This window comes from Puma concolor, chromosome B1 (genome assembly GCF_028749965.1).
Source record: "Puma concolor isolate L17-30 chromosome B1, mPumCon1.1.hap2, whole genome shotgun sequence".
In the NCBI taxonomy this organism is placed as follows: domain Eukaryota; kingdom Metazoa; phylum Chordata; class Mammalia; order Carnivora; family Felidae; genus Puma; species Puma concolor.
In genome coordinates, this window is record NC_141670.1 from 102,816,542 (window position 1) to 102,837,826 (window position 21,285).

Consider the following 21,285-nt stretch of genomic DNA (forward strand, 5'->3'; position numbering starts at 1 on the left):
GCCTGGGTGGCGCAGTCGGTTAAGCGTCCGACTTCAGCCAGGTCACGATCTCGCGGTCCGTGAGTTCGAGCCCCGCGTCAGGCTCTGGGCTGATGGCTCAGAGCCTGGAGCCTGTTTCTGATTCTGTGTCTCCCTCTCTCTCTGCCCCTCCCCCGTTCATGCTCTGTCTCTCTCTGTCCCAAAAATAAATAAACGTTGAAAAAAAATTTTTAAAAATAAATAAGTAAATAAGTAAGTAACAGTTGTAACTGTTTCTGGGAAAGGTATTGCATTTAGACTGCAGTAAACTAATTTTTGTGATATTTTCCTTTGCACTGAACGTGACAGGAAGAATAGAAATATATATATTGTCCATGAGAAATAGGGGCAGAAATAGATGCTTTGGGGTTCCTTAACAGGACCTCTTTGATTCTTTCCTTTCTCGCCTCCACTTGTGTTTCCTTTGCCAAACCCCATTAAGTTAAAGTCCCCATCCAGGCCCAAATCACAGAGGGGACCCTGTGAGCCTACAATGGCTCTCCAATAGCCTCCTGTGTTGTTCTCCCTATTACATGGTATGAAATCCCCAAGGGTTGGTGCTCTCTAGGGTATTGTCTCCAGAAGGCCACTATTAAAATGTAGTTAAAAGCAGACTGGAATCCTGCTTCAATTTTTTTTCTGCTATAAATAAGCTGAGGGGCAACTTTGATCCTCATCTATGAATGGATTGGAATCCATTTCTCTGATCCTGCAAGTACAAGTTGTGATTTCCAAAACAGGCATATGGCAGTATATGATTTGTGATATTTTCCCTTCTTTCTAAATTTCCCTAACTGCAAATGTCCTATACTTCATATACTTTCATTTTACCAGAAAAAAAAAGTAAACTAAAGAAAAATGAGAGTATGTTAATTACAAGCTTTAGGGGAAAAAAAATGGAAATATCTTTGGGTCTAGAATATTTTTCCCAAGATTAATTTTGGTGAGAAAATGTTCTTTATAATAAACAATGGCATAGTTCTAGTCTCCACCAGTTTTTTTTAATTTATTTTTTAAATTAAAGTTAGTTAACATATAGTATAATATTGGTGTCAGGAGTAGAACCCAGTGATTCATCACTTACATATAACACCCAGTGCTCATCCCAGCAAGTGCCCTCCTTAATGCCCTTCACCCATTTAGCCCATCCCTCACCCACTTCTCCTCTAGCAACCCTCAGTTTGTTCTCTGTATTTAAGAGTCTCTTATGGGTTACCTCCCTCTCTGTTTTTATCTTATTTTTCCTTCTCTTCCCCTATGGTCATCTGCTTTGCTTCTTAAATTCCATATATGAGTGAAAGCATATGATATTAGTCTCCATCAGTTTTTAATCATCAGATTAAGAAAAATATTTTAAGAATTGTTATAGAATAATTATAGGAAAGAAAAGTCCAGGAAAAAGATCTACTGATATAATAAAGATGCCCCTCACTGTATATAATTGTACTAGATACTAAATCTTGACTACCTTCAACATTCACACACACAGATACACACACGCGTACACACATATGCCCCCCTCCCCCGCCAGAGTCACGTAGAGGGCATTTCTGATTTCATCAGAAATTTCTAAATTACTATGTCCCTATGCTTGCTTGCAGGATTTCAGTTTCCCCTCAACATCTCCCACAATTAATTGAGAGCACCAATACAAAGGGTAGAGACTTCATATGTTTGTCTTCGATCTGCCACACGTTCCCACAGTGTCTACAGTTCAGAGGGCCACTGGAAGGAGTGCCATTGTAGCCCCTCATGAGAGAAAGAAACATCAAGGCCCATGCCAAGGGTGCTTCTTTAGTGCCCCAAAGCTGACAATTCTGAAGGCAAAACAGCAATGGCAGCTCCACAAAGGAAGCAGTCTCTCTATAATTTGGTGTGCTTTGTCACTCAGTTTATCAAAAACATACCTCCTTTGCCCATTGGCTTTTTCTTCCTCAGTCCAAAGGTGTCAGAGGATAAGCATCACATCCACTCTATTACATATGCTCAAGTCTAGTTCTAGAAGCTAGACAGAGAACAGAAGCTATACCACCATTCCATCTTCCTCAATTTTATTCTGCTTTGGCTCGAATCCCAGAAAACTTCTCTTGCCTTCCCCTCCACCTCCCAAATTCTCCTGCTCTTCTGTGGATGCAAAAACTACTTCTGGGGGTAGAGGCAGGTGGGTTAAAATGAGAGGATGTTCTTTATGTTAGCAGTATACAAGTCCTGGGTCAATCAGTCAAATGTCCTATTGTAATTCATACACCCAAAGACACCCAACTTGTCCTTTAGTCAGTAAAATCATGTCACGGGCCATCTTAGGGTACAGGTTTTGAAATTAAGAATTGTGTACCATTTGCTAGCAACCCCCACTGAAATCCTCGTGCATGCTAGGAAAATCTAACAGATTGTTTCCAACTGATTCTTCTTTCATTTGTATGAAGAAGACTGGGTTTTCACAAGTTGATGAAAAATCACTCTGGGGACTGCTGCCTACCCAACTCTTAACTACTCAGCCTGTCAGGCCTCCTATTTAGACCCAATTAGTGGCATCTCAAGTTAATGCCAGACGACCTTCAAGTGCTACCCTAAACCGACCTCAAACTAAAGACAGACTTTGGAAGACAGCATCAACAAACTTGGAACAACTTCTGTGTAGCACAGCTGATCTGACTAGGTTTCTGTAGCCACAATCCCCTAAAATAGTTAGAGATTTTGAACTTACAGAACAAACAAACAGAAATCCCTGACTCTTTTCCTATTTAAGTCAGATGAGCATGTTTTTTTTTTTTTTTCTACTGTCCCCATTGACACCCCATCTGAGAAGTTCTTAAAGATGAGGGAGAAGAGGGGCGCCTGGGTGGCGCAGTCGGTTAAGCGTCCGACTTCAGCCAGGTCACGATCTCGCGGTCCGTGAGTTCGAGCCCCGCGTCAGGCTCTGGGCTGATGGCTCAGAGCCTGGAGCCTGTTTCCAATTCTGTGTCTCCCTCTCTCTCTGCCCCTCCCCTGTTCATGCTCTGTCTCTCTCTGTCCCAAAAATAAAATAAACGTTGAAAAAAAAATTTTTTTAAAAAGATGAGGGAGAAGAGAAAAAGGAATGGGAAAAGAAGCAGATAAGGGGAATGGAGTGAAACAAAGGAATGTAGTGTAAGTGTGAAAAAGAAAGAGAAAGTGAGGAAAGCCTATAAGACAGATTCTCTTAATTTCATCACAGACAGGAAATACTGCTAGAATTGCTGATTCAAGTTTCTGAACACAGAACTCCAAGGAAGAATGTTTTCCTCTCTGTTTTTGCCACAGACATGACACTCAGGGAAAGCACACAGCTTTGTTTTCCCCCAATCACTCCACGACTAGACTTAAATTCTTCCATTAAGTGGGTCTTTTAAAATACAGCCTTGAATCTAGGAGTTAAGTGGAAAATATTCATTAGCAATCAAGAATCCTTTCCAGTTAGTGGTTAGCTCCTGGGGAGGAATTTCTCTTTTCATGGTCCTTCATCTTTGAAGGCAATCAAATGCATCGATGCAAAATAGGGTTATGAGACCATTTTACCTGGCTGTGATCCAAGAAGAGGTTTACTGGGCATTACTATATGAAAGAAAGTTGCTAAACTATAGTAAACACCCACAGATCTCTGAGACCAGGAATGAATCAGAAAGTTAAAAATAGTCCCCAAACCTGATCATTTCCTTTTCTGTGTCATCTACACAGGGGTGAATAGGTTAATATATTTCAGACAGTTAAAAACAGGACAGGATATGGAGTCCTTGAGAACTCCTTCCTACAGAGAAGCCAGTTAGCCTCCAAACCTCAACTTTATCAACCCTGATACAGGTCATCATGATGTGGATTAGCAAGTAACAGGATAGAGGTATCTATCTATGAGATGGTGTACAGTTGTAAAGCCAGAAAACACTTGAGAGTTATAATAAGAATTAGACAATTAAGAATCAGATTCCTTTCCACCTTGTGACTGATCGGCTTTTCTGATTAGGGTTGTAGAGATAGTCCTACATGGATACTTGCCCTTTTCAAAGTATGTTACCACCCCAGTAGCTAGAATCCTAGAATCATATAAATTAATGAGAATTAAAAACATTACACACTTGGTTGAAGGCATGGTATGGCTCTACTGTTTTGCTAATAAGACTTGAGGTCTTTTGGGAACCTGCTCACTCTCAAGGTTAGAGCATGGCGTTTCCAACACTACCTAAGGTTCAAAGGAATTGATTCCATGTTGTCAATGCTATAGGCAAGTATTTCTGAGGGATGCCATTAGCAACTTCTTATATCTTAGTTCTATCTATATCAACTCAGGAGTAAAAGGCAACCCTCTCATTTCCTTACCACAGTGAGGAGACCACTGAGAATGTTACCTGCTTTCTGGAACCTGACATCCATGATAAACTACTAGTTTTTTTTTTTCTGAAAGCCAGATACACACAGTGCTAGAAATATAAAAGTTTGTTCTTAGTCTATAGAAGAATGATTTATCCTGGGGGTCATGATCTGCTGCATTAGTCTGTGACACACTGCAAAATTTATATGAGATTTCTTCCTTTGATTGAATCAAACACATTTGTGAACTCTAATTTAGCAACATTTCCCTTGACCATATGGGCCTCAGACAGCAATCATGCTCCACAATTCTATGAAAAATATCACTCTGGTACTCCTACAAAGGCTTATTCTTTCTTTATTGAGTCAGCCTCAAGACTTCAGTTGTTCAGTTATGAGGTAAAACAAAATATCTCTATGTTTGTTATTACCTTCAACTTAATTCTTCATTGCTCCCTTGACTGTGGCTTACTTGAGTATTCCCTGGGTTTTTTCCTTTTTTTGTCAGGGATTTTTATGGCACAGATACCCATCATGTTAAAATCCAGCTTGCTTTGTTCACTTTATTTGTCAGACTATTAGGGCTGGAAAGCTTAAGGGCTTAATCAGGCAATTTTTCATTTTTCTATGTTGTAAGAAATCTCCTTTAATTTATCAGACAATACTCATTATGTGATACATCCCTCTACCATAATTTTAAGACAGGAAGCCACAAATTATCTCATTTTACATAACTCTGAGCTCTGAGTCACTCAGAAGGGCTGATTAGAATCACAGAATCTAAATCTTAAAGGGAATAGGGAGGTCATCTCACTGACTTATCATGGGAATCACCTAGGTTGCTCTTTGTTTTTTTGTTTGTTTGTTTTTCTAAAATACAAGATTCCTTCTTTCTTCTCCCCACCCCCAGAAATGCTGATTTTCTAGGTCTGACCTGGAGTTCAGGAATGTATTTTTAGAAGTTTCCCTGGTTGATTCAGAGGATTAGGTGTCAGGGATCCACTAATGCAGTTCCCTCTTCTTTCAAATGGAGAAATATCTACTTTAACATTTTTGATATATGAAAATCCAGCTTTTGTAGGAATGCTGTAAGAAATGAGACCTTTTCTGTGGAGCTGTATTTATCACTTCACAGACTGTATAGTGCATTCATCAATGTCAATGTCTTTGTGCAAACATGTGTTAATGCTTAAGCTGAGTCCTGGTACTATTAACAGGAACTATCTGTGAAGGGCCCATGATAGGCAGGCATTGTACAAAACATTTTACAAATAATATAATTAATCTCCAAAATAGTCCTGCAAGGTGGATTTGTGTAATTGTCCCTATTTTAAGAAGAAGTTTAGGAGAGCTGGAATTTAAGCCCATACCTACTAGGAGCTCTGTAGCTCATGTTTTCAAGTGTTTCATGTGTACCATCCAGTTCCAAAATTATTATGTACATAAGTATATGCTTTGCTTTTTTTAATTAAGAGAAGCTTTCTTTTTTTTTTCTCAGGAATATGCTTAATGTTTTCTGGCCATCTTAATTGTGCAAAATTAATTACAACCAATAATTATTGACCACTTATGTCCCAGGTACTTCATGTGTTAGATTAATTATAATACTGACAATCCCTTTGGGGATAGACTAGTAATGTCTAGAAGAGCCTTTACAATTTTAAATTTCCATTTCTTTACAGACCTTTTAAAAATAGGGTAGGGTAGATTCTTACCTGTTGGGGAAGGTTTAAACATTGCACTACTAGAGAACAGACAGATTTCCCAAAGTCTGTAACAGTCCTCCAATTCTGTATGCAGATTATATTTAGCTTTCTATTTCCTGTCAAATTAAAAGCTGTTTCCAGTGCATGCATGGATTGAACAGGCTCTACCTGTTCAATCACAATGTTTCACTTTTCCTATGAGTTCAATAAGTTATATTTTTAAAATTTTTCTGAAGCCAGAAAAAAATCACCCCAAAATCTGAACAAACCCCAAGGTGCTATTTTCAAAAGGAGTTGTTTTGTTTCTTTGTTTGTTTGTTTGTTGCCACAAGCAGTGGGCTACCTTTCAAGTGATTGGAATAAAACTTAGCTCAAGTTAAATTTGAGGTAGTCTCTTTTTTTTTTCCATTCAGACTAAGAACAATGTCTAGATAAACTAGAAATAATTCTTAACAATGAGAATAACTGTTTTAAACTTGAATCTTTAAATGTAATTGTAATTTTTTAAAAAAGGTAAAGTCATGTGTATAAAGTCAGAGTAAAATCTAAGATAATGAAAACTAAACTTTCACTCTAAACTTTTCACTTCTTGAGTGTTCTTTAATATAAAAATGATTAAATCAGGAAACATTTCCTTACAGTCTGTGATGTGCCAAAAATCATGCTAGCCACTAGATAAATGGAGATGAATGAGACAAGGGCTCTAATCCTTCTTTTACATTACTAAATTAAACTGGATCACAGTTTGCCAATTTACTATCTTTTACCTACAAAAATAGCAATTTCATATGGTTCAACCTAATAGTTACTATATTGTATTGCACTGATTTATATTCAGAAGGATAAGCAGGCATTCCTATAAGGAGATAGAGTGGAAGATGATAGGAAGGTTTCCTCATGCCCATACTATTAAGATAATATTGAAATCTGCAGCCCAGGAGAACCACTGAAGGTTGCTACAGTATTCTGGCAAAGGGAGAGGGGTGGATAAAACAGTCTCCAATTGTGTTGTTAAAAAAGTAATATAATGTTAGTAGTAGTTTAAGGGATGAATGCAAGGAAGAGAAGCTGAATATCATGAGATTAGTTGTAAGTTTGTTCCATTAGTTCAGGTGAGAAATGTTAAGGACTTAAATCTGTTCTACAAAAATTATAGACAATATTTATGAAAATAACAAAATGGCTATGATGGTTAATTTTATGTGTCAACTTTACTGGGTCAGAAGGTGCCCAGATACATGGCCAAACATTCTGTGTGTGTCCAGTAGGGTGTTTCTTTATGAGATTAGCATTTCAATCAGTAGACTGAGGGAAAACAGATTGCCCTCCCTAGTATGGGTGAGCCTCATCCAATCCATTGAAGACTTAAATAAAACAAAAAGGCTAAGTAAGAGGGAATTGGTGACTGACTGAGCTGGGACATTGGTCTTTTCTGGCCTTTAGACTGGAACTTACACATTGGCTCTCCTGGGCCTCCGGCTTGTCAAATGTAGATGTTGGTACTTCTCAGCTTTCATAATTATATGACCCAATTCCTTATGATCAACCAGCCTGCCTATCTATCTATCTATCTATCTATCTATCTATCTCCTATTGGTTATGTTTCTCTGGAGAGCTAATATTTTTTGCACCGGTTCTAGAAACACAGAATGTTAACGATGTGTTTTCTGAATTGTTTCTGGGGTTTCTGGGATTGTTTATCCATTCTGATTAGATTTAAAGATGCTACTGGCTCTATTTCCAGTAATAAAGAAAGCACTGATATTCCATGGTGTGGTCTGGAATAGAGATTTATAAGAAGACTCTGATGAAGCTGGGGACATTAAGTATCTAAATTCTGATGAGTTTTGTCAGTGGAAGAGGCCACCCCACTCCCAGTGGAAGTAGTCTCTACCCCTGTCTGAGAGGGTAGACTTGAATGAAGGGGAGGCTGGGTCCCCCAAAGAAGGACACTGGTACTCTACCAAAAATATTATACTGCATTGCCTGTGGAAACTCTAATGGCCTCTCTTGAGGCAACTGCTGTATGAGACAATGCTGATCCTCCCCAGGACTACCTGTACCACCCATCCTTGCTTCCAGACCTATACCAGCAAGTCCCTAAAGGTAAGGTACAAAGTGTGATCCATGAGGAAATATGCTACACTTTAAAACAACTACTTGAGTTTTCTAATTTATACAGACAGATATTCAGAACACATGTATTAGAATGAATATTAAGAGTGTGGGATAATGGTGGAAGGAACATAAAGTTTAATCAGGCCAAATGTATTCATATCGGTTCACTAAACAGGGATTCTACATTTAACACTGCACTTTAGGGAGCTAGAAAGGGTTCTAACAGGTTGGTTGGTTGGTTGGTTGGTTGGTTGGTTGGCTAAAACATGGATCAAAAAGTGGCCTACAGCAAACAAGTTGGAAATATCAGAACTCCCTTGGTTTAATGTAGAGGAAGGGATTCAAAGGCTTAAAGAGATTGAAATGTTAGAGTGGATTTGTCATTTAGATGACACACTGGGAAGATACAGAAGACATACTTTTCATGATGATTGTGCGAAATAAATGACTAACTATGAGGGGAGTTCCAGCATCCTTAAGAGCTATGTGATCACTTTTCTCTCTAGGCCAGACCTTACAGTGGGACTATAGTTACTGAATCAAGAAACCTAAATGCAATGAGACTAACTAGATCCTGGGGTGGCAGGAACCAGGTAGCAGCACTCAATCACCAAAGGTAAGGTGGGTGTGGTTGCCATAATAGACAGCAGAGTCAGAACAGCAATCAAACAGTCTCATTAGCATAGACTTATGAAGGTGGCTAGTTGACCTTGGTATTCCAGAAGTAAAATACACAGAAAGCCTATTAAATTCTTCCGTGATCTGTATAAGCAGAGAAGTTCTAGGTCAAGTGAACAAAGTCTAGCTTGAATTATAAAAACAGAGAGTCATAGCCCCCCAATTAGTTTATAGACTTGAGGCAGTTTACTTACCAAAACTCCTTACATGAAGGGCAGGCTGGGTCCCCTAAGGAAGAACCCTGGTGCACTACCAAAAATTTATACTGTCAGTCTTCCTCCCCACCCTCCCCAAAGGGATTTATGGCCTTTTACCAGAGTAACTGTGCATGGGGGAACAGGAAATAATCAGACCTTTCAGGAATTACATATATTGGCTCTGAACTGATAACAATTCTAAATAAGACCCCAAACATCATTTTTGTTCAGTCAGAGTAGGAGCTTATAGAGGCTAGGTGATTGATCAAGTTTTAGCTCAGGTCTGTCTCACAGTGGGACCATTGGGTCCCCAAATGCATCCTGTGGTTATTTCCCCAGTTCCAGAATTCATATTTCAGGTTGATATTCTCAGCAGTTGCCAGAATCCCCATACTGGTTTTTGACCTATGGAGTGAGGGCTAGTATTGTGGGAAAGGACCAGTGGAAACCACGAGAACTGTCTTTACCTAGAAAAATATAAACTTAAAGCAATACTATATTGAGTACTAACTTGCAGAGACTAGTGCCATCAAGGACTGGAGAGATGGTGATCATTCCCAATACATCACCATTCAACTAGCCTATCTAGCTCTTTAGAAGGAGATAGATCTTGGAAAATGATATAGGATTATCCTAAATTTAACCAGGTGGTGACTCCAGCTGAAGGTTCTGTACCAGATTTGGTTTCATTGCTTGAACAAATTAACACATTCTCTGGTACTCAGTATGCAGCTATTGATCTAGCAAATGCCTTTTTCTCTAGTCCTGTCAATAAGGACCACCTTGCTTTCAGCTGGCAAGGCCAGCAATATACCTTCACTGTCTTACCTAAAGGGTATATTAACTCTCCAACCCTATGTCATAATTCAGTTTTCAGGGATCTTGATCACGTTTCACTTATACAAGTTATCACACAGGTCCAATACATTGATGGCATTATGCTGATTGGACCTAGTGAGTAAGAAGTAGCAATTACTCTAGATTTAGTAAAATATTTGCATGCTAGAGTGTGAGAAATAAATATGACAAAAATTTAGAGGCCTCAGTGAAATTTCTAGGGGTCCAGTGGTGTGGGGCATGTTGAGATATCACTTCTAAGTGAAGGATGGATCTAGGTCCTCCTACAACCAAAAAAGAGGCACAATGCCTAATGGACCTCTTTGGATTTTGGAGGAAACATATCACTCATTTGGATTTGTTCCTCTGGCCCATTTATCAGGTTATCACAAAAGCCACTAGTTTTGTGTGGGACTCAAAACAGAAGGCTCTGAAATAGGTCTAGGCTGCTATGCAAGCCTGCTCTGCCACTTGGATCATAAGGTTCAGTAGATCTAATGGTGCCTGAAGTGTCAGTGGTAGACAGGGATGCTGTTTGGAGCCTTTGGAAGATCCCTATAGGTGACTTACAGTGATTTTGGAGCAGAATCCTGCAGTCCTCTGCAGATAGCGACTTCTCTTCTGAGAAACAGCTCTTGGACTGCCTGCTACTGAGGCTTCATAGAAACTGGATGCTTAACCATGGACCACTGACCCATGTAACATGAGCTGCCTCTCATGAACTGGTATTATCTGACCCACCAAACCAGAGAGTTCAACATGAACAGAATTCCTTCATCAGACGGAAGTGGTATATATGTGATCAAGTCTGATCTGGCCCTGAAGGCACAAGTTATATGAAGAAGTGCCCAAATGCCCATAGTTTCCATTCCTGCTACACTGCTGTTTCTCTCCCAGCTTGCACCTATGGCCTCATGAGGAATTCTCCATGATCACTTTATTAAGCACTTTATATTCATGAACTCACAATGACCTTGAGGTGGGTATCATTATTTCCATTTTCATTTTCATTTCCATTTCGAGGAAGCTGAAGCACAGAATGGGCAATACCTTGCCCAGGATCATTTGGCTGGAGTTAGGCTATGATGCCAAACAGTCTAACACCAACATCTCCCTTTGACAAACATTCCATACAATATTTTCTAAAATCCCACGGGGCAAATGTTGCAGATCTCTCTTTTTAGCCTTGCCATTGTTTTTAGCAAATTTCTGTTCCACCTTAGTAGAAAGGGATGATTGTATGACAAAGAGTGAGGAGAGGAAGCAAGCTATATATCCAAAAGATACTTCAGTTAAATGGTATTTAGTCAAGTTAAATTATTCTAAAAATTATCAAAAACAGAGAAAGTAACTTAGGTCTTTTCCTGTTGTAGACACAGGATTTTTAGAAGGAGTACAATTTATTTTTCACCCCAAAACCCAAAGACTTAAAAAAAGTGTTGGAAAGTATCTTACTGCTTAAGTCTCCTTCCCTCTCACACTAATTTTCCTTATTTACTCTAATTCCAACCTCTAAAATATTGAGTTTAATGCACAGCATAGTAACTATAGTGAACACTGTATTGCATACTTGAAAGTTGCTAAGACAGTAGATCTTCAGTGTTCTCACCACTTACATACACATACACAGTAACTATCTGAGGTGATGGATGTGTTAACTAACCTTACTGTGGTTAATAATTTTGCAATATATATGTATGTCAAATCATCATGTTGTACACTTTATATTTATATAATGTTATATCAATCATATTCCAATAAAGCTGGAAAAAATTTAAAACTGACATAAGAAAACAGCATTTATACTGTCCTTAAAGTGATCAGAACAATAGTTCCTCAAGTAATTAGACAGAAATTTCTCAGTTTATTTTCAAAAGACTGAACCATCTGTTACCATAAAAGCCCAAATAATATTAGAGATAGTTTGGTGGACTTTCCTCAGAGATACAAACAGTATCTAGTTTCTCTTCTGAAAACTGTTTCCTTACTGGCTACTCAGTACAAGAAAAGAAGTAATAAATATCAGAGCAGAAATTAGTCAAATATGAAAGAGACAAACTATATAGATAAAATCAATGAAACCAAGAGCTGATTCTGTAAAAAAAAATCAATAAAATTTATAAACCTCTAACTATAATGATTAAGACAAGAAAGGGTATTCAAGCTACCAAAATCAGGAATGAAAAGGGAGATACCAATACAGATCCTACAGATATTAAAAGGATAATTAGAAAATGTTACAAATAACTTTATGCCAAAAAGTGACAACCAGATGAAATGGATAAACTATTTTAAAGACAGAAATTATTAAAATTACCTTGTAAGAAGAAATAGGAAACTTAACAGTCTTATATCTACTAAAGAGATTGAATTCATAATTATAAACCTTCCAATAAAAAATATTTAGGTCCAATTTTTCCTTTTTTAAAAAGAATTTGTTAAATGTTTATTTATTTTTGAGATATATAGAGAGACAGAGTGTGAGAGAATAAGGGACAGAGAGGGAGACACAGAATCTGAAGTAGGCTCCAGGCTCCTAGCTGTCAGCACAGAGCCTGATGTGGGGCTCGAACCCACAAACCACGAGATCATGACCTGAGCTGAAGTCAGACACTTAACTGACAGAGCCACCCAGGTGCCTCAGGTCCAATTTTTTCACTGGAGAATTCTATAAAACATTTAATAGAATCTCTTTCAGAAAATTAAGGATAAGGGAACACTTCCAAACTCATTTTACAAGGCCAGTATTACTGATACCAATAGCAGTCAGACATCACAAGAAAAGAAAAATTATAGATCAATATCTATCATGAACATAAATGCAAAAACCCTGAACAAAATATTAGCAAATCAAATTTAGTAATAATATAAAAACAAAAATACATTATGAATAAGTGAGTTTTATCCTATGAATGCAAGGTTGGCTTAACATTCAAAAATTAATAAATGACTAAAGTAATAAATCATATAATCATTCCAACAGATACAGGAAAAGCACGACAAAATTCAATACCCATTCATGAAAACAACCCAGATAACTCAGGAATAGATGAGAACATCCTCATGTTGATAAAAGGCATGTATGAAAAACTTACATCTAATATCATACTTGATGATAAAAGACTGAATACCTTCTCCCTAAGATCTGAAACAAGGCAAGGATGTCCACCTTTACCACTTCTTTTCATATTTTAACAGGTTCTTAAAGACCTAAGTGTTTCCCAAACTTCATTCATTTCCCAGCTATCTTAAAAATTTGTGTCATTGCTTCATAACTCCTGTACAACCACATTTTGGGAAAGGCTGAAATAGAAAAATAAAACAATTTCAGGAGCAAGGAGTTTCTTGAGGAAAGGGGTTATCTAAACACACATGTGTGCATAAGATCAATAGCCATTTATATACTGGATAATTAGTTTGATCTAACCTACATTTCCTAGAAAATGGAGGGTGAGGAAAAGTTTCTATGTAAAGACTATTTGGAGGTACAATATTAGGGCAGGATGAGTTAGGGGAAAAGATAATATGAGGCATGGAAAGAGAGAAAGCAAATACAAGCTATTGTATTAACAAGCTGACCAGTTTCACAAGAAAACACAGATGACTGCTCAGTCACATAGGACATATTTTAAACAGGCTCTTTGGAATCATAGTGCTTTCAAACAATCCATTGAGGAGAGGACTTATCAGCCAACCACTTTCCATCTTCTATGCCTCAACAGTCAAAGTTTGGCACATACATAATACATTAACTCCTCTGAACTTCTTGTCCTGTCCCGCTTGTTCAGGCAGCTGCTGCTGGAAAAGTCAGATACTATGTCTTACACTAAGATGCTTCATTTGAGACCAGAGTAAGAGGAGGAGCCAGATTCTCAGTAGGTTTGGTCAGATCACATCTGTGTTCTCAAAAGGCACAACAGGGGCGCCTGGGTGGCGCAGTCGGTTAAGCGTCCGACTTCAGCCAGGTCACGATCTCGCGGTCCGTGAGTTCGAGCCCCGCGTCAGGCTCTGGGCTGATGGCTCAGAGCCTGGAGCCTGTTTCCGATTCTGTGTCTCCCTCTCTCTCTGCCCCTCCCCCTTTCATGCTCTGTCTCTCTCTGTCCCAAAAATAAATAAACGTTGAAAAGGCACAACAGAGACCATATTGGAGCCCAGCAATCACCCTGAGGTAGTGGTGACAGCAGGTGGTGTTAGGCAATGACTTCCCAAGTGACTGTAATGGTGGCCAGAGCACTCTAGTGACCAACCAGCAAAAACCCAGAGGGCAGGTGGGCCTGAGTAAATCTGGAGAGGTGCATAAATCAGGTCTGATGCAGTTTCCAAAGAAGTAATTGCTGTGGGTAATCTGCCGACAGTTTGAAATACCCATCTAACATTTGGCCCATGTTTTTAAAAATCCTTTGGGATAATTTTCTCAAAAATGTTTCATATGCTATTTATTGGCAATACACAAAAAGGTGCTGAGTTTTCTCAAATATTGCATGGAGTAGACTTTAACTGAACATCAATTCATTATCTATGGCAGAAGTCTGAAATGTTTTTTTCTACTAAGATGCATACCCAGATGATATACCAGGGCATCATATATTCCCATGGACTTCCCTGAGATGGGGTTCAACCCCTGGTGTACTCGAAATAACCTGTTCCTTCTCTCCCTCTCCCTCTTTCTCTTACTCAAGAGAATGTCTACTAGAGAGCCACATAGGGATAACTGCATATATATATATATATATATATATATATATATATATACACACACACACACACATATGAAATGAGTTCTATTATTGTTAAGAGAGTGAAGTACAGTGCTTAAGCATTTGAGCTCTGGAGTTCTTAAACAACCCAACTTCTACTTTCTAATGATTTTAACTTGGACAAATATCTTCAACCCTTCTGCTTCATTTTACCTTATCCATAAAACACAGATAGTAATGACACCTACCAAATTTGGTTGTGTGAGAAATATACTAAACATTCAATAATTGTTAGTTACTAGCAGTAGCTAATTACTTGTGATGATTATTTTAAAACTATTATTCGTAACAAATGAGTTCATTTACCTGTGTGCCACTGGTATTCAATTCAATTCAATGAATATAAATCATGTTCTATGAGACAGGTAGAAACTGTGTGTTTTGAATTGGCTACAAGTTTTTTCTTTAATAAAACTAAAAATCTAAGTCATGTGGACAGTTCAAGTACCAACCTCAATAAGGTATATATTATTCTATTTCTATAAGTTAGATCTATATAGTAATTGTTACTAAGAGCTGGAAGATTCTGGGTTCTTTACTGAAAAGTTTATTCTGGAGTTTTCAGTTCGTTTTATTCTCAGTAGGAGGGTAGGTTAAAAATTGGAAAATATCAGAACTTGTGTCTTAGAACCATTAATGGAAATGAACTCATGTACACAGGTAGGTGGGAGAGCTGTACAACGAGGTAAGACAGTGTGGGCTCAAACAACAAGTTCTTTCAGTGGGTGTTTGTCTTTTTCATGTGCAATTTTCTTCCCAGGCATGAGTTCTCTGTTGTACTTAAACAGATATCGTTTAGTAACCGTTACCACTTTGGGTACCTAATCACATATCTGTTAGAAACAGCTTCATCCTTTGAGCATCCCAGGACAGAAATCTTGGTCTGGTCTTTGTTTCATCCGCCTTTAGCTTCTGCATTGTTTGCCATTATATTCTCCACTTGTTTCCTCTAATTTACCCAGGGCCTCATTCTATGCATAACCAGTTTTTGTTTCCAAAATATATTTAAGTTACCATCTTATGTATCTATCTCCTCCTCCAGGAGATGAACATCTACTCCAGGGCAGCATTATCTTTACCTCCCTTCCCGCAGAATTTAGCACCTAAGTGTCTGGAGCAGCATGTTCTCAGTGTTTATTAATTGGGCATTGTCTTCTGTTCCTTTGCCTTCTCTCACATGCTGCTCAGACTTCCCCATCTGAGGACCACCTGCCATGGAGCTCCCAGGACCCTTGAGCAGAACCCATGGCCATTCTGCAACAAGAATGCCATTTCTTGGAAATCAGGTTTTATCATATTTGTTTGATATAAAATAATGTTTTCAATTACTTAAAGGCTAAATTATCTTTACCACAAAATCTTCAAGTAAAATTAATGCCCATGAACAGTTTGGTGTGTGAATGTGAGGGGGTAGTATATACCCCAGTTTGAAAAGCACACTTTTATTTTGTCCAGCATGCATCTATCAGGTGAGTGTTTCTCAGACACATTCTAATCATGTCTCATCTCTTTTTCTGGCTTCTATGCGCCCACTGTCTCATTTTTCCTCCCCAGGTGAACACATCACTCTAACCAGCTTATTTGCTCACTATCTGTCCCTTAGGTCATGCTCAATTTTATTTCTAGACCTTTGAACTAATTCTCTAAAATGCTACATCTTCTTTATTCTGTTTTTCTTAGCCCTTCAAGAACCAACTCATATACCTTCTCTAAGAAAACTACAGCAGCTCAGGTGGTTTTACCTTCTCTAACATCCTTGGTAAAAACACTTTATTACAATTATTGTTTATTACAACCATTGTTTCAAGCATTTCCTTTATTTTTTCAGCAACTTTTAAGGGAAGGAATCAGGGTTGACTTGTCTTTGTATCTCTCACATGGTGCAGAGTAGATACTAGAAAAATCAAGGAATATCAGCACTGTTCTAGACTTCTGCGGCCATTGAGTCTCATTTTGTATAGTAGTAATACACTCATTTATTTACCAAACATAAATTTTTCCTAGCTTTATTGAAGATATAATTGACAAATAAAAATTGTGTATATTCAAGGTGCATAATATGATGTTTTGACATATGAATAAATTGTGAAATGATTACCACAATCAAGCTAATTAACATATCTCACTTCACATAGTTGCAATCATTTACCGATATGAATTGAGGGTTTATTTTGTATAAGGCGATATGAGTAAAATTTTTCACATTAATATATTTGAAGAGGTTGAAGAAGTTCTTCAACCTGAATATCTGTCATAAAAGCTTAGTTCTTCACAAGAAGGTTTATATTAGTTTTGGTAAGCTGTGAAAGTTCTTTTTTATGATGATATAAAGTATGTTTTTCTGATCTTAATTCTGTTTCTGGAACAATTTAGAATAAATCTAATATTTCTTCCATATAACAATCCTTTGGTGTTCATCTCATTTAAATTTTTAAAAATTCTATCCCCAATTCTATCCCCAGCTGATATTAAAATCTTCATCTTCTGTTCCTCCTTCACTGTTCATCTTCTACTTTTTTTTTTTTTTTAATTTTTTTTTTCAACATTTATTTATATTTGGGACAGAGAGAGACAGAGCATGAACGGGGGAGGGGCAGAGAGAGAGGGAGACACAGAATCGGAAACAGGCTCCAGGCTCTGAGCCATCAGCCCAGAGCCTGACGCAGGGCTCGAACTCACGGACCGCGAGATCGTGACCTGGCTGAAGTCGGACGCTCAACCGACTGCGCCACCCAGGCGCCCCTCATCTTCTACTTTAACTCCAAGGTTTATAGATCCTTCCTCCTCTAGGCTGTCTTCTTCCAAAGACACCTGAGTTTGCCACAGTCCTTTATGGATATGGAAGTATCACCGGAATATTACCAATACAAGTAGCTGTTGATTAATCAGGGTACTTTAACATTTTAGCCTAGAGACCAGTATCTCAAATGACACACAGGTATGTTTTTTTTTTGGGGGGGAGGGTCTACATCACCAGTCCAGTCTTAGCTGTCTTCTCAAAGTCAAGATTGTTGACAACAATCAAAATCACAAACTACTCTTTTATTTAAAAAAATGACTAGCAAAAATGCATTGCAGTTCCTCTTTGGAACACAAGGAAATCAAAATGTAGTAAAACCCACTGTATTCCTTGCACAGTACCAAGTGCTAGGTGTATGGTATTGAAAAGAGATGGCTCCTGCTATCAAAGAGCTTTCAAATTAATACAATTGTTATAAAACAAACAAGATAAGGAAATGGAGTAAAAATGGTGGGTCTTGCTCCGATAGGGTAGTAAGGTAAGGTTTCTCTCTGGTACTGACATCAAGCTGAGATCTAAAGAAAAAAAAGAGGTTGCCATACCAAACAAGGAAGACAGTCTTCCAGGAAGAGGAAACCAATTCTGCAACAACATTAGGGAGAATAACCTAGGTTGTTTTAAAACCAGAGGCCAGAGGGCCAGGGCAAGAGTAGAAAATATTTTAAAAATATTCTGGCTGCTAGAAACCAAGCCAGGAGGAAATTGTAGTGGTTCAGGAAAAAGATGATAATGAGTTAACTTGGACCTGGGTGGCTGTAGTAGAGCTGAAGATAAGTTGATAAGTTTGAGATATATTATGGAGATGCTAACAAAAGTTTGCTGATATACCATCTATCAAAAAATATGCATCTATTCATGAATTCTCACAAACCAAAGAGAGGTATTTTCATGCAAACCATAGGCACATCAAATAAATAAGATTTTTTGTTGTCTTTTAAAATTCAAAATAAACCCAACATGTAGCAGAGTTTGTTTGCACTGATAGGAGGTAGCTGTTCATATTTCAGATTCGAAACATCTGGCACTGTGTATTCTGAAAACATGAATTAAAAAGAAGGGTAATCTAAAACAGTCACTGGGGCTATGCTCTCTGCTCCCTGGAATAGAACAGTGGATCCCAGGCTCATTCTGGGTTCACATTATAAAACATTAGTTTGATTCAGCCTTAGATTTGTGAGTTGATATTCCAGGAAAACAGATTTCTGCTCATTATATGAAAGAAGTTTCCCATAATTGCCCTTTGAATATATAAGCTTCAGGACTAATTATCTGTCAGACTTCCTGTCTTCTCCACTTTTTACTGAGTGGTCATTTAACTCACCTAGGTATATCAAGAGAATGACTTGCTTTGCTTTTAGGGGCTTGAAAAATTAAAGCTGAACTTACTGGATGTCAGGAATGAAATTAGCACAACATCCTAGAAGCTGATAACTTAAAAAATGTTTGGATAATAAAGATCCTAAGGGGAATGTTAAGACAACTGCGTTCTATTGCTAACAGAGATTAACTTTGTTTTTTTGGACAAGATTCTTGATTATTCTGAGACTTGGTTTACCTAAATGTTAAATAGTTATAAAAGTCAATGGTTTTCTCTTCCCCCGCTTCTTAGTAGCAAATTACAATCTGAAAAATCCCCAAAACTGAAAAGGAAAAGTGAGAGAAAGTACCTAATAGTCAAAAGAGGAAAGAGGGAATTATTGAAGCAACTGGCAACATTAAGCAATCATGACTCAATGAGCAGAGAAAATCAATGAGTCAAAAATGAACATTTTTTTTTTTTTTTTACCTGAATAGACCTTCTCTGGTCTGGGAGCCTTACTTTTTCACTAATTTCTAATCTGAAAGGCTGTTGGATACATCACACTCCGAGGGTGCAGATGTCACCAAGACACCGTGACCCCATCTTCATCTTGCCTATTGATCTATGTCCTGAGGTGCATTCAGAAGAGGGTGAGACCTTGGTGTTTATCCTTGAAAGGTGGCCTTTGGATTGATTTCATGAGTAGTTTTTCTAAAGATCCCAAAGTGGCAGACCTGTTAGTGTTATTGAAGATATCTCTCTTTCTAAGTATCTTAACCTCTCTATACCTCAGTGTTTTCATCTGTAAAACAATAAGGATGGCACCTACCTTATTACAGTTGTTGTAATGTTAAGTGAGAAGGAAGCTTAAATGACAAGATTTAAAAAACCTCTTGAAAATATGTTTTATGTTAGTGACATATGTGACAATAAATATTAGGCATTAATAATTTTACATTCTTATCCATAGTCACAGCAACTTCCATGTGAATGTTCCGAGTTCCCAGTTACTGCTCAGCCATTGTTACCAAACTTCGTACTGTCATAGACTCCTGTGGTCTGTCTCCAAAGTACTTAGCCCACAGCTGTAACCCTAGTTTACTGAGTTCAACAGGTCTAATACAGCCTATTGCCAACAATTCTGCCCAAGCTATGTCCCCTCCTCTCTGTCCTCATTCACACCCCTCCTCTGCAGAGATGCACAACTGACACACAAGAATCCTATATCTATGGCTTTGTTCATGTTGTTTCCCAAACCTGGAATGCCCTTTTCTTTGCAGGGACAAATCCTATGCATTCTTCAAGGCCTTCAATTCCATCCCTCTTACAACTTTATCTTCATGACCTAAAACATATCTCTATATCAGTTTAGTACTTAATTATAGCATCCTTATTTGTGTTTTCATAATAACTACTTAATGACTTATCCCATGTGCTAGACCCCATACAAGGTCAAAGTACAATTAATGCCTTCTGAAAACTATTATCTCCATTTTGCAGATGAGTTAAGTAAGAGAGAGTTTAAGTAATTTTCCTCAGGAGATGGAGCTTGAAGGTCATTACTTTCAAACTGGCAGTTACACAGTTTTTCCTGCATTTAATTACAGACTGTATGCACTCCTTTAATCTGTCAGCAATGTAACAAAAACAGTCTGGTCTTGTTTAATTTCTTATGTGGAATTTTTATAATGAAAAGTCACAAACTGTCATTCTATGGCCAAATCTGGCCACCAAGGTTGTTTTATTTGACTCATACAGTAACACATATATTTTTAAAGCAGACATTTTAAAACAGATGATTTTACATGAAAACCTAGATTCCTAGCTAAATTTGAATGAAATCAACTTAGATCAAATATTTTATTTTGAAAAAAAAATTAAAGTACTAGAAGAAAACATGAATTGGTATTTGTATACTCTTGGGACTATCAAAGGCCTTTCTAATAAATACATGAAGTCCAAAGGTCATAAACTTTTGACACAAGAATTATAAACATCTATATGGCAGAGAGAGTGAGAGAAAGAGACAAGAGGATGAAAAGGAGGAGACAGAAAAGGAGAAAAAAGAGCAGAAGGAGGAGGAGAAGAAAAATTTGTCAAAAGATAAATTAGGAAACCAAATTTGCAATATGTATAGCAGACAAATGCTAAAGTATCTCTAATATCTAAGAACTTCATCAAAATTAATAAGAAAATTATTAAATTACCAATAGAAAAAGAAGATAGATTTAGGAATTCACAGGAAAAAAAATGTAAGTGGCCAAATAAACAAATGAAAAGATGTTTACTAACTTAAGTTAAATAAAAAATAAGATACTATTCACTCATCACACTGGCAACTGTTAAAAAGATTAATAATACCCAGTATTGGCAAAAATATGAAGGGAATAGGCACTTTTGTACAGTGATGGGTTAGAAATAGAAAACACAGGGTATTTGATAATAGTTCTTAAAAATTTAAATATGCCTTTCCTTTGACTTGCACAGTTGCATTTCTAGATTTATTTTATACATATTGAAAAATGTTTCCATAAAAATATTTATTGTAGAA

At 37.5% G+C, this 21,285-nt stretch overlaps 1 long non-coding RNA gene and 1 pseudogene across 1 annotated transcript in view; one reads left to right on the plus strand and one right to left on the minus strand.

Annotated features, from left to right (window-relative positions):
• Positions 1 to 1,988, minus strand: part of LOC147581782 (uncharacterized) — a 112,591-nt gene extending 110,603 nt beyond the window's left edge. Inside the window, exon 1 of the long non-coding RNA XR_015249760.1 lies at positions 1,926 to 1,988. This is a non-coding gene — a long non-coding RNA (uncharacterized LOC147581782). The remainder of the gene's footprint in view (positions 1 to 1,925) is intronic.
• A 7,062-nt stretch (positions 1,989 to 9,050) lies between these two features.
• LOC147581783 (uncharacterized) lies at positions 9,051 to 10,849 on the plus strand (annotated as a pseudogene).
• The last annotated feature ends 10,436 nt before the right edge of the window (positions 10,850 to 21,285 follow it).